General features: G+C 45.3%; 1 protein-coding gene across 18 annotated transcripts in view; it reads left to right on the top strand.

Moving 5' to 3' along the window:
* PAK6 (p21 (RAC1) activated kinase 6) overlaps positions 1–13,072 on the top strand; it is a 41,042-nt gene that overhangs the window by 8,644 nt on the left and 19,326 nt on the right. For 5 of the 18 annotated variants that reach the window (XR_015700619.1, XM_087740131.1, XM_087740053.1 and 2 more), the window contains exons 2-7: positions 3,768–4,094; positions 4,411–4,609; positions 5,249–5,313; positions 5,394–5,550; positions 10,212–10,566; positions 11,516–11,723. The exons of 1 other annotated variant lie outside the window; for it this stretch is intronic. The gene's annotated coding sequence lies outside the window, so the exon portion shown is untranslated. Of the gene's footprint in view, positions 1–3,767; positions 4,095–4,410; positions 4,610–5,248; positions 5,332–5,393; positions 5,551–9,748; positions 9,909–10,211; positions 10,567–11,515; positions 11,724–13,072 lie in introns of those variants that run through there. 12 more of the 18 variants (XM_087740115.1, XM_087740124.1, XM_087740157.1 and 9 more) reach the window with 11 other exon arrangements.

Here is a 13,072-nt window from a genome sequence, read left to right as displayed (position 1 = left end):
TTAAGCTTAATTTGCTTTCTTGCCTATGTTCTCAGCTTCTGCTGCTCCAGCCTGGTGCTCTCAGTCTGGCGGAATTTGCAGGTGCTCGTGCTCCTTCCTTGCTGGCTATGCTTTGCTCCACCATTGGAGCTGCCTGGCCTAGGAGAGCCTGGCTGTGATTCTGCCCTAGTGCTGATGAGCGCCTGAAGCAGTGCAAATTTTCTTCTTTCATGCGACCCAGCGCGCATTGTATTTGGCGGTGTGCGTATGGTGAAGAGGGACTCCAAGCACCACGCTGCCCTGCCAGATTTGAACATGGGGCTGTGTCCTGATCTGTAACAGCACGCAGAGGTGATGAACTTGCTAAACCAACTCCCAGTTCTTCAGCTCTGGCGCATTTGTTTTCTGTTTTGAATTGGGAAAAAAAATGGAGACTGGATTAGACTGTAAACCATGGAGACACTTAGAAGCACACTGAATGAGCTCATGCAGTGGGAGTGCAGATAAGGCTTTGTCCTGCTGGGATCTCCAGGATGCTACCTTTATAATGTCAGCAGTGCATAGTAAGCAGGAGGATAACCCTAACATTAGAGCTAGCTATCCAAATAGTGCTCTCTTGAAACTTTCTGCCCACCTCTGAATGCAATAGCCTTGGGGAAAAGCAGCTAAACTGTAAGCGCTTACTTAAAGCGAAACTGCCTCTGGATTGCTCCCTCCTTATCTCCGGTCCTGGCTAATGTCATGTGTTGATTATGAGACTTGCAGACTTGATTCCTATCTTGTGCTTCCTCCCATCAGTTGATGCTGATGCTTTGTGAATTTGCGAACACCCTTTCTCCTAGTGACCCCTTTTGTCCCAATCGTTGGCGTATTTTTTCACTTCCCTGGCCAGCTTACTCTGGATTTCGAGAGCCATGACAGAGAAGAAGGACCACACTTCCTTGATGGAAGTGCATTTGTGCCTTGTAGCAGATGCCGGAGCTGAGAGGAGCCCTGCTAGAAGGTCTAGCTCTGAACCACAGCCTGGCTCCGTGGGTGGAATAGCCTTAGTTCTTACTAGGATTTCCTGAATGCATCGAATTTACTGTGCCTTGGTATTAGACTTCTCCTGGAAGCTTTGCTGAAGCAGGGTAAATTTTTCTTAACAGCTTGCCCAGTTCTCACAAGCTCCAAGCAGGTGGCCAAGTACGTTTCGCCTGCCTGAGGGAGAAGAAAGATGTCATATATGGTAGAGTTGGCCTTGGTCTCTCTAACTTTTTTTTTTTTTTTGAAGATTAGAAGTGCCCAGTCTTGCCTGTTGGCATAGTAAAATGTGGAATAGGTTTTTTTCCTCTCACAAAATTCTGCTCCAGTAGAGATGAAATGGGCTGAAATGGGATCTGTTGCAGCAACAGCTCAGGACGTGAGGTGCTGGTGCTTTCCTGATGCAGTGACGTGGATGGGCAGGGTGAGAAAAGAGGCGAGATCAGCAGTTTTGATCTGAAATTTGCTACGCTTTGTGTCTGGGGAGGGGACACGGAGTACGGAATGGCCTTTGCTGTGTAGATAAATCAGACGGTCTGCGATGCAAGCATTTAGTCAATGTACCCTGCAGCACTTCTTGCTTGCCAGTTATGGCTGCCATAGCTAAGACAGGACCTGAATGAGCAACAGAGAGTACAGCAACCGTAGGAGGAGTGGGGTGTGTATGCGTGTGTTTATATAAATGTGTGAGTATAATTATTTATATTATCTTGTGCAGTTCTCTAGGTGAGAAGGGAGCAGTGGGCAGGGAAGGGGCCGTGAAATGTTTAATGAAAGGACAATTCCTAAAGGGCAAAATTAGAGATGCATCACTTTTACTGGGAAATTTTTCTTCAAAGTGTGTAGGACTGCTGGGACCAAACTTGTGAATAGAAAGACTGGAAAGTGTCCTAATTTTTCATCAAGATTGTAGGCAGCAGAGGTTCACACCAACTCAGAGCTGCCTTGGTTTCATCTAAGCTTGTGTCTTGACAAGTAAAATCAGGCTCTTCCATTTATAAAGACCTTGAGCCTTGTTCTAGAAGACTGTCTTAGCATGTAAGCCCATGAAATATAATACTTATGCAAATCTGAAGCCAGTTCCAAGCCTGGGTGACTCCTCGTAGAATATAAATGACGTTTCTTTGTGACGCTCCCAAAGCTGTGGTTGTGCAGACGACTCCTCGCTGACTGGCACGGCAGCAAAGCACAGATGCAACAGATGACAATGACGGTTTGCAGTCACTGTCGCGTTTCCTCCACACCTAGCAGGATTAAGCTCTGTTTCCTCATGTCTGATCCTCCACCACGCTGCTTCTGCCTCCCAGGTTCCAGTCTTTCGGAGCAAGAATGCTGTCCCCCTCTCTTGATTGCAGTTTTTTGTTTACTACTATTAACATGAACTTTCCTTTTTTTGATTACATCTGTGTGAGGGGCCTGCCCTGTAGGAGGAGACGAGCTAATCCCCAGACAGAAAGGAACCTGGCTAACTTTATTTCCTATACCCTAGGGACGCTGCTGTGAGGTAACAGGCAGGAAACCTCAGTCTCTTTGGCAGGCTCTGGCAGGCAAGGACCTGCAGTGTAATGTCGAAGCGGTGACTGTGCTTTCAGGAAGCAGCCTTCCACAACTTAGCTAGCAGGTCTGGAAATGAGGATTATGAACCTCGGACCATCAGCTACAATGCCAGGGTTTCCTTTACGTTCTCTATATGAACCCCAGTTCTGTTCCTTCTCCATAATATTACTGTAGATCTTGTGCATTCCAGCTACATCTCTGACTCTGGTGGTTGTACAAAGATGCAGCCTAGTTAGGCGGGATGAATAGATAGGAAGGAAAATGGGAATGGGGGAACAGGGCTAAAAGGTCACTGGGCCGGCCCACCTCTGCTCGGCAAGTCACTTCCAGCAGAAATGTTGACAGCCTAATGATTATTTGTAGCATGTCATTCATTCATTTCTTTTAAGGGCGGTTCAACAAAACCAACATTAAAAAAAAATTAAAATCATGGGGGTGGATTTTTAAGGCTTTTATCTCTGCTCTTTGGACCTAAAAATATCTTAGGGTTAAGCCAGCATTGTTAGTGATTTGGAGAGGCCAAGAATCCTCTTTATTTGCAGTGGAGAAAGAGCAGCTGAATGGTTTGCTGACGTGAACTCTGACCTGTCCTGGGCTGTAATCCCCAAAGTGTCCTCTAATGATGCCCCGTTCCAGCCATGCCCATCCGCCACCACCAAGCAGTGGCGGAGCTGGTGTCCTGCTGAACATGAGTTGCTTGTGGAAATGTCTATTTCCAGGAGTCAGGAAACCCTGAGGCATGGCACAGGCAGCGCAACAGGATTATAGGGTGATACTAGACTTCAGACCTCGCAGCACTGACTCACGCTGAGCGACAGGGGAAAAGTAAAAGCGCCAGGTCATGTGCTGCTCATCTGCAATGCAAATAAATCGGTGAATTCTTCTGTAGCCAGCCATATAGCAAGCAATCAAAGCTTTCCTGCCGGGAATGACAAGGAATCAGTGGCAGGTCCTGAAATCTGCAGCCAGACGGCGCAGGCAGAGATGTCGGGATTCGTTAGAAACTGCAGCAGCTCTAGGCCCTGAGGCTGTGGAGCCGGGAGAGAAGAGCTAACAAGCAAGCTGGAGCTTTAATAGGTCAGCAGTGAAGTGGGGGGCTAAGAAGGGTGGAGGGGAATGGGAGATAATGTCCCCAAGGTTACTGCCTGAGACCCAGCAAACCTCGGTGCCCAGGTGTGACTCTGCGCTCTCTCTCTCATCCCCTCTAGGGACCAAAAGGCGGAGATGGTGAGGAGAAGGCAAGATGGTCCCAAGAGGCTCTGCTGTCAGCGTGTGTCATTTTCCTTGGAACACGAATCTGAGGTTTCTCCGCTCTGAGTGCTTCTGTGTCCCATCTACTACCACACCCTGAAATCAAACTCAGCAGCTTAGGTGAACCAGGCACTGTACAAACATGTCAGACTTGCCTCCACCCCTTTTCCTTCTCCCGCTTTCTCCTGCCGTCTTTCTCTCTCAAGTTTATCGGTGTGTCAGCGGATTCCAGTGGCAGAGCATTCCCACCTCACCTCTGGTTACGGAGCAATGAGGAGTCAGGGGTAAGCTCCCTCCCGCAGATTTGGGGCTCAACATTGACTTGCTTGCTTGCTTTAAAGCAATAACAGGACTGTCCTAATGGCTGCTGTTTCGTGCGATTTGTTTCCTCTGTTTGCAGAGGACTAGGTTTGTCAGTTTAAACTAATGTCTTCAGTCCCCAGTGGCTGTGCTGATACGGCTTAACCCCTTCCCTTCGGAGCTAAGCCTTGCCACTGCCAAGAATTAGCGTAATGATCACACGTGTGTTGGCAGTGCCAGCCTGGGGCAAAGTGAGAGGGGAATGGTTTGGGGGGGTCATACAATTTTTTTCCTCTCAAGGGATGGTTCTGGAAGGGAAGAAAAACCGGGAGCTGGATTCCTTTGGGAAGGAGTTTACTTCATCTTTACTCCTATAGCCCAGCAACACCGTCCTCCAATCGGCTTTGCTGCATGACAGTGGGAGAGTTTCCCTCCAGACCCTTCTTTCTCCTCTCACTTGGAATTGTCCTCTACCAGCATTGTTGCAGCAGGACTGCCAGTAAGATCTTGTGTTTTTTGCTTTCTAGTGTCTTTTAGGTGGGCCAGCGTATGGGTCTGCGGTGCCTGGGGTCTAGCGATTTAGCCTATTGACACTCCAGATGATGGGGAATGTGGAGAGGAAAGCGCGTTGTTGAATCTTGCAGGGTGATGCTCTTAAAACATTGGGGTGAAGAAGGGGTTAAAAATTACTCTGGGTGATGCTTGAGAAAGCAGACAGCATGTCAGGAATATGCATGCTTGTTGCCTTTATGCGAGACATAGCAATATCCCTTCTTAAGTCTCTTGTATCTGCAAGGACCCTCACCACATCTTAGGAAGAGGTCTGATTGACTCACCAGTTAAAGCCCCTTGTGTCTGTATGCCTGACCTGGCTGCTGCGCTAGCCAAGATCCTTTCAGCACGCCTACTGAAACCACGTTGTAGTACTCGTGTGCGTATAAGTGCGTGAGTGTTTTTTGGCTATCTGAAAGCTGGCTAATCTCCTCCTATTTAAGCTGCAATCTACAATTCTATTGGGCATCTGTACTTAATTATTTTTGCTAGGTGGTAACCAACATATACAGCCAGGTATTTACAGCTACAGAAAACAGTCCTGTCCGTTAATGTTTGCTGATGTGTTTGCTTTCTTCTTTGCCAGGACATTAATGCCTTAAGGTATTTGGGGACAGAGTACTGAAAAAACAGAAGAAAAGTTTATAGCCGGTGAGTGCGAGTTCTCAGGTGAGGCTGGGGGACCTATTAGAGTGAGAGAGATTTGCTGAGTCTTCCTCTGCTTTTCTGAGTTTTGTGCTTGGTTAGAACCTGAGTCAGCCCCTACACAGCTGCTGGGGAAAGAAACGCTGCTGCGTGGCGCTCTCTCAAGCCCTGTCCCACTGAAAAGTCTCATTCTTGACGGTGTGATGAAGCTGTATATTGATTTTAATATTCTACACTGACTTGGTATGTACATTCTGTGTGCTAAGTGTGAGCAATGGTTTATGTATCTAGTAGCAAAGCTGATCAAACAGTGGAAAGAGCTATCAGCAAATACTTTGCTGGATTAGTAACGCTTCCAGATGGACAGTCTTTTCCCTATGCAGGGGTTGTTTCTGTCTAGATGGGTGTGAGAATGTATGTACCTGGAAAGAATATCCTGGGTCCTGCTGCTGAGGCTTGCGAAAGTGAGAAACATAACTCTTGCTTGCTCACAAAATGGTTTCATTCACAAGGAGAAGCACTATAAAAGTTTGGCTGTCCTGCCTCCAAACAGAAAAAAAAAGAAAACTTTTTAACCTACTTCTCTAATGTGCTTAGGGAAATTCACAAGCAGAGAAGAGCTAAGTATTTTGTGCAAATTGCCTGAACAGCTTGGACTAGCCTACTCCAACTGCAGTAAAAACTCAGCCAGGTCCCGAGTTCTGCATTGCGCATCGTGTTTTCTTGAGGGTACCAATAGAGGTGCCATGCTGCGGTTCCATCACGTTCAGAGCTGCACATCAACTCTGTACATGTGCAGGACATCAGCTCTGAAGTTAGCAAAGCAGCCGAAGGCTCACCAGTGCGTTGTGCTGCACAGCACCGACAGCGAGAGAGCACAGCAAACCTTCAGACCTCACCAAGGGAGGCTCTGGACTAGGGGACCAGTTTTCTGGTCTGTGGTGCTAACCCTGCTCCTGCACCAGCCTCATTGGCTTCCAAGTTATAATTGTATAGACTCAATGCAATGGAGTACAGAATCAGGTCTTGGCTGATACAGGTCTTGTTTTTAAGGAATCTGTCGGTATGGTTTCTAAAGTTGCAGGAGGATTACCTGTGGCTTGAGGACTAATGCACTGAGATTTGGTCACTAGTAATGATATTGTTGTTTTGAGACTGATGTTCCATTTGTCTGGCATGAGAGAGCCATGTGAATGTAGGGTGACAATAGACTAAAAGTTCAAATCTATTTCCCTCAGAAAAAAATCTCAGGAAATTACACTCACCCTAGGCTGAGCTATTTTAACCTGTAGTGTTAGTAATTAGATTATTTTGTAATTAATTGATGAACAGAGTGTAGCTGTAGACAATAACAGTTATTTATCTTTACTTCTGTTACGACTGCACCTGAGGTTTTAATATATGGAGTGCTGTGTGAACATTCATACTCATGGCATGTGTTTTTCTTTTCCAAACAGAGCAGAATAACTGATATTCCCTAGGAGAAGACTTGTCTGTTATGATTTAAATTTCTGTATCGGTGTTGGCAGTAGCGAGTACGAAGGCACTGAGAGGCTGCCAGGTTGTGGGGTTTAAGCTAGCCTGCCTCCTCCATGTTTTGGGGCACACTGCCTAGGCTGCAGTTTTCCCATCAGTTATCCCATGGAGATAACACAAGTGAGCTGCCTTGCAGGCTGTTGACAGCAATTAAATATATATGTATCTCACTTTGGGAGAACATGATGATCATAAATAGGGACTAAGATTGTTTAGTGTTGTTGGCAAGGAAGTTTAACTCTTGCATATCTATACCTGGGTGGGCTGGGGAATCACTGTGGTGTCTCTGCCAGCCCTGTGCCGTGCTGCTGGAGTGAGGAGTGTGATCCAGGACGTGCGTGATTGTGAGTGCCTCTGCTGGGACAGGTCTGCTTGCAAGCAATCGGCCACGCTCACCGAGTGTGTGACTCTTGCTTGGCTCCTGCCTGGTGCTTCCCTACGGTAAAGTCTGTATCATGTGCGTTTGTAGTGCAGAGCTACAGCTTCCCTCTCGTAACCCAGAGGCAGCTGGATTTGCGATCTCTGATGTGGCATGGAGGAGCACAGTGAGGTTACAGTGCTCAGACAGAGCCGCAGGACGTGGCACCCAGTGTTTTGAAGTGCTGTGTTTGAAGTAGCGTGTTCCCCAGATGCAGCCGAGTGCCTTGGCTCCGTCGTGTGTCATGTGAGCCGGCACGCCAGATGTGGCCCCTTGCACTTGTCCCAGCATAACCTCCCATCTGATATGTCAGATGTTGCTATTCATGTGAATTTTTGGAGACAGAACCTTAAGTGTTCTTATTCTAATCTCGGTAGTATTTTTGTGCTCATTTTGAATGGATCTGTCACACAAGACAGTGGAGAGTGAAGCTCCATATCCTACCCTGTCTTGAAGCTCTTTGGTATTCGGGGATTAACAGCAAAATACAGCCACTTGTTTTTAACCCTGATGCATCCTTCGTGGCAAGATAATGACAGTAAACCCATTGGAAACAATGCAATTACTCTTCGGACATGGAACAGTGGACTGTGCATGTGTAAGGCAGGTGTCAACGAGATGCAGTGCAGTATGGTTTTGCGTATCCAGAACAGGACACAGCCACAGAAAGTGTTTAAAAGGTGGGGGAAAAGGGTCATAGTTGTTATAGTGGCTTATGTCTTAGCCTTACGACCTGGAGCGTGCATCTCGCCGGCTTTGGGAGAAGAGGATGCGATGAGTTGCCGTGTTCTCTTGGTGCTGCAGTGGTATTTGCTAGCTGTAACCCTCTTACGAACCAAATACAGATGGGAAAAGGCTAATCTTATAATGAAGGCATTGGATTGCAATTGAGGTTTGGGTGTGATTTCTGTCTGTGCAGCTGGTTTCTGTCATGGTGTCTCGACCTACGTGCTGGTGTCAAGATCAAACGTGGTCAGAGCGTGTCTTGGTTCCCACCGGTGCTGCGCACCCGTGTTTTCTCTCCATGGAAGCTAGGGTGTGTTGGGTCTGGATCTGGCCTTGATATGAAGTTAAAAAGCAGCCAGGAGACATACCTGGAAGCTCTTTTAGGTTTGCTAATCTAGACATAGCTGGGAAGAAACCGAGGTAGTCTTTTTTTTTTTTTTTTCTGTCTCGTCTGCAAATGAGGATAATAATTCCTTTTCCTCACCTTTCGTCTGTTTAGACGAAACCTCTGGAGGGTGGGGCCTGACTTCAGAGACTGGCGCAGTGGGACAGTGACTTCAGCTGGGATTTCTAGGGGACTGTAAAGAATGGAGAACTTTATTATTTGTCAAGGGAAAAAGCACTTTAGCATTTGGGACATGCCTGTACTGGTTTCAGAAAGTTCAAGAGGTCTTTTCTTTGCAAGTGCTTTTATATGTCCCAGAGTGAATTTGGTCTAGTACAGCTAAAACACACCTAAAAGTATGTCACTGAGCAGCGTCCAAAACAAGCTCAGCAAATAGACGTTCACTGTCTTTCAGGTTTTCGTCCTAATTTGTGAACAAGGAAATGGAACAGGGGAGAAAGAGGCAGCACCATAGCCTTTAGACCCTGTTCAGTGGAGCCAGGGCAAAAAATGTCAAGCAGTTGTGTTCTTTTTCTCATTTGTCAAAAATAAACCCACCAATATAACAAATATGTCTCCCCCTAAGCTTATTTCTAATGTAATATTAATCTGCGCACTCGTGTGTGTTTGGGCAGGATTTAGAGCATTACATCAGTCTGCTGCGCTGCTAGTTCACTCCGACACATAGCTTTGCTATTGGGGGCTGGCGAGGGGGAGAGAGGAGTGGAAGGAAAGGACTTGAAACAGGGGAAGTGATAGCACAGCAAGCAAATATCCACTCTTCCTTTAGGAGAAAAAAAAGTACCTAAACCAGTGTTTCTAAAACTAGGATTGCAGACAAATGTGGAAGGCGTCAACGCGACAAGGCTCTACGCTCTTTGATCCCATTTCAGATTTCAGACCATTTTCCTTTCCTTTCCCCCTTTTGCTCACCCTTCTTGTCATTTCTTGCTGCGTGAAGTCACATTTAGATTTGGAAGCTCCTCAGGAAAGTAACCTGTCATTTTTCTTTGCAAAATGCTATGAAGGTTTATGGCTTGTTATAAATAACAATCATGTCGGAAACCTCAGAAGGGTAAACGTTAGGGTTTTAGAAGGTATGGAATAGAGAGGGATACCGCGTGTGCATGTTCACACATACATATGCATGAACACATGCATACATGCATACAACATGCATTGATAATGGCCCATTTAACTTGCACTGCATTTGAAATGTATTACATGGCAGTGACCTGTATAGCAGAGTATGGAAATATGTTTTTCCTTTTAGGCGGTGGGTTCTCCGGGATCTTCATCTTCCCACTCCAAACTCAATCTGCATATTGCAGTTCCTCAGGTCCTGTAGGAAGAATTCCTCCCCGCCTCCTCTTCTAGCTGGCCAGAGTAGTTTGGCATATCAGCTGAGGGAGCGCTTAGAAATCATGGGAATTGCTTTCTTCAGCCCGGGGACCAAGCGTTATCTCTTCTCCGGGGCGGGAGGAATGTAGCAAGCTGCATCCAGATCTGCGATAGCGGTGCAATAAGCACTGATGAGTGAGTTCAGTTGCTGCAGCAAGGAGGGGGAGGGACAGCTCATTTTTAACTGGAAACTAGACAAGTGAGGCTGAAGTAGCTCTCTGCTGTCTTGCTGTCATCAGGCGTATGTGTGAGTGAATGAGCGTATGAACATAGTTAAATGCAGTGCATATATACTAATGGAGTATGTAACTGTATGTGCGTAGGGTGGAGGCGAGTCAGATTAAATGACAGTGCATGCCAGCTTCTTTGTCTGAGTGTTTGAACTCGTGGGTTGTAATGAGCCATTCCTGATAACATTTATCTACTTCTTTTTTTCAGTGGGGTTGATTCTTTTCTGCGCCCTGCTCCTGGGGTTGCCTGTCTCCATGCCTCTTTCCCTTCCTAACTCTCACTCCCCTTTCCCTCTTCCATCCTTAATCTTCCCACCCCTTCCTCTCATCTGAGCCTGACCCTTCTCTCTCCTTGCCCCTCCTTCCCAGCCGATCCCTCCCCCTGCTCTGGATCTGCTGGCTGTGGGATTTTTTTTCTCATGCTCACTGGCAGATGTGACAGCTTTTGGAACTGTATCATCTAGGAACAGCTATATCTGGAGTTGAAAAATCTAACGTGGTTTCCCAGGCAGCAGGAATGCATCGCTGAGAGAATTTCAATCTCCGACTGCTTTTGTCTTGTGGTAGTGACTTTTATTATTTATGTTTGTGACATTTCTTACAGTACAGTTGTCAGCAGTGAATGAAAGACTAAAGTCTAGTAGATTATTATAAAATCAGTGTCACAGTATTTGTATTATTATATTAAAGGGATGCTGTCTACATTTAAATACAGGTTTGGCTTGATTTACAAAATCTTATATGCATAAAATGTTCTTATGGATTTCTTTCTGAATTAGAAAAGGCCTGTTTTATGTATTTTATTTAAACATTCTTTAGCTGGGTATTGGAAATGCAAGTAAATAGCTCTTGCATGAAAACCACAAAGTGAAAGGAGACTGGTTAAATACAGACCTTCTCGAGGAAATGCAAAACCTACACAGATAATTACAATCCACTGCATTTCAGATAACTATTTTTAGTGTATGAATTTCATTTTATCTTAATGCAGTGTACCTTTAAACCACCTGTCTGATAGGGCAATGTCTTTATAATCAAAGATTGATGCTGACCGTATAAAGCAAATGTCATCGGATACCCAGGGGTATGTTGTATTTGGAGTTGATTACATTTTGTTGTTTTTAAGATGTCTATTATAAGCCAATGAGGGAGACGTGGGCAATGTCAGCTTGTCACCCTAAAATTGACCATGAATTTAGCAGATGCTTCTTTCTGGGTTTAGGAAGCATGCTTTTGTATATAGGATCCAAGCATAGTCCAGGTGTTGATTGACAGGTATAGTGATTTAATGTACATATACAAACGTGGCGTTTATGCTTATGCAAACTGATATGCTGGCATAGAGCCACTGTTCTGTTTGGGGCCAAAATGTCACCCAGGCTTTAAAAATTTGCATTTTGAAGTAGTTTAGCTAGAATCATTCTCCTTATGGGGAAATGGTTGAAATGTTCAGAAAAGAATTGATACTACAAGTGCTAATGGTTGTGGCATTTGTAACACCATATTTTACAGGACCCCTTGCCACCTGAAGCAGTTAAAGAGCTAACTTGAAAGACACTGTGTGCTATGCTCTGAATATCTTCTCATTATGAAGATGAGATGAGGAATGAAGCTGTGAGAGTAGGAACAGGAGAAGGAAAGATACTGGTTAAAACAGGAACATTGCTTTCTCTGGAAATGCCCCTGCTCTGGTGGATCAAGTAGCTGTCACAACTGACAGGTAGTCAACGGCTCAGAACTGAAGCACTTGATATAATACCACAGATATACTTCCTGCTTTCCTTGGAGGCTGTGAAAGCTCCTCAGTAGCACCAGCTGTTGGTTTGAATAGTACTAACACCATCAGCTATTAGAATATCTTTCCTTTCCAGGATTGTCTGCACTTTTTTCCTTAAAGAATTGCCCTACGACTTTAGTCTTGATTATTAGCTAATATCCCGCACCTAAGGGGCCTTAGAGATGAATCACTGTGTTTGAGTAGTTGCAATACAGACCTGGAGCACAGAGGCTCTTCCCATAAGCTCTCCATTAAGATGTATTTGGGTTTTCATTGGAACGTATTCTAAGCAAAGATTATTCTGGCTGTGAAACCTCTCCTAGGCAGAGCAGTTGCTTCCAACCTCTTTTGTATGTGTTTTTTTAGTTGCCTAGCCTTTTGCTTTCTTTTTCAACTGTAAAGTATCTTTAGGAGGCTTCTGGACACAGTATTGCAATGGGCATTGTCAGTGTGTGAAGTCTGTTTCACCAAGGATGGCCTGCATGACTGGGGGTTTAGTGTAAAGATCCTTCTGCGACAAATGAACGCTTCCCATCCCAGTGATACAGGATCATGGTAACCAAATTTTAAGCCAGTGTGTATGCATGTTCAGGATCTGAGTCTAGCACTGGGAAGCAAAGTTGTTGTTCACCTGGTGGCTGCACTTTGCTCCCTAAACAAGTTTTAAGTGGAACAATCTGGAAAATGTTTGACATATATTTCACCGTGGGGGAAAAAAGCATTGAGGTGTGCTGATTTTCGAGACCAGTGTCCTCTAGAAGTGTCTTCATGTCTACACCACAACATGTTATCTCTCTCTCTGTTCTGTGTCTCTGACCCTTGTAAATATTTGTTCGGCACAAATAGTTGGAAGCTGAGGTCCTGTACAGGGGAAGAGCGATCACTATAAAGTTGAAGATCAAGTGGCAAAAATCCTCTACCTGATGTCAAGGAAGAGGTAGTGTTCATCACTTTATAAGCAGTATTGGTGAGAGGCAAATGCTAGTATCAAAGTTGTCAGTGGAAAGGGAAGAGCATATAAACGTTTTTTGTTCTACTGGTGGATATTAGTTGCCTTAAAGAAACCTGTACAGCTTTTTCCCAAGCTAGAGAGCTTTAGCACTGAACTACCTAAAAAGTTTTGGCCCTGGGTCTCTGCTTTGTCTCATCTCTCTTATGGCTCTCATTGTGCAGTTCATCCTGTGCACTGACAGAAAGCATCTTGAGGAGGAGACAGGAGCTCTGGAGCGTGCCAGTTCCATTGTATCCACACAACAGTAATCTGTGCATTAAACATGTTTCTCCAACAGCAA

The sequence above is a fragment of the Nipponia nippon genome, unplaced genomic scaffold (assembly GCF_047370975.1).
Source record: "Nipponia nippon isolate SJK-2023a ecotype South Korea unplaced genomic scaffold, ASM4737097v1 scaffold_10, whole genome shotgun sequence".
NCBI lineage: Eukaryota > Metazoa > Chordata > Aves > Pelecaniformes > Threskiornithidae > Nipponia > Nipponia nippon.
Note: the sequence above shows the minus strand (reverse complement) of the source record. Positions and strands in the feature narration are given on the sequence as shown.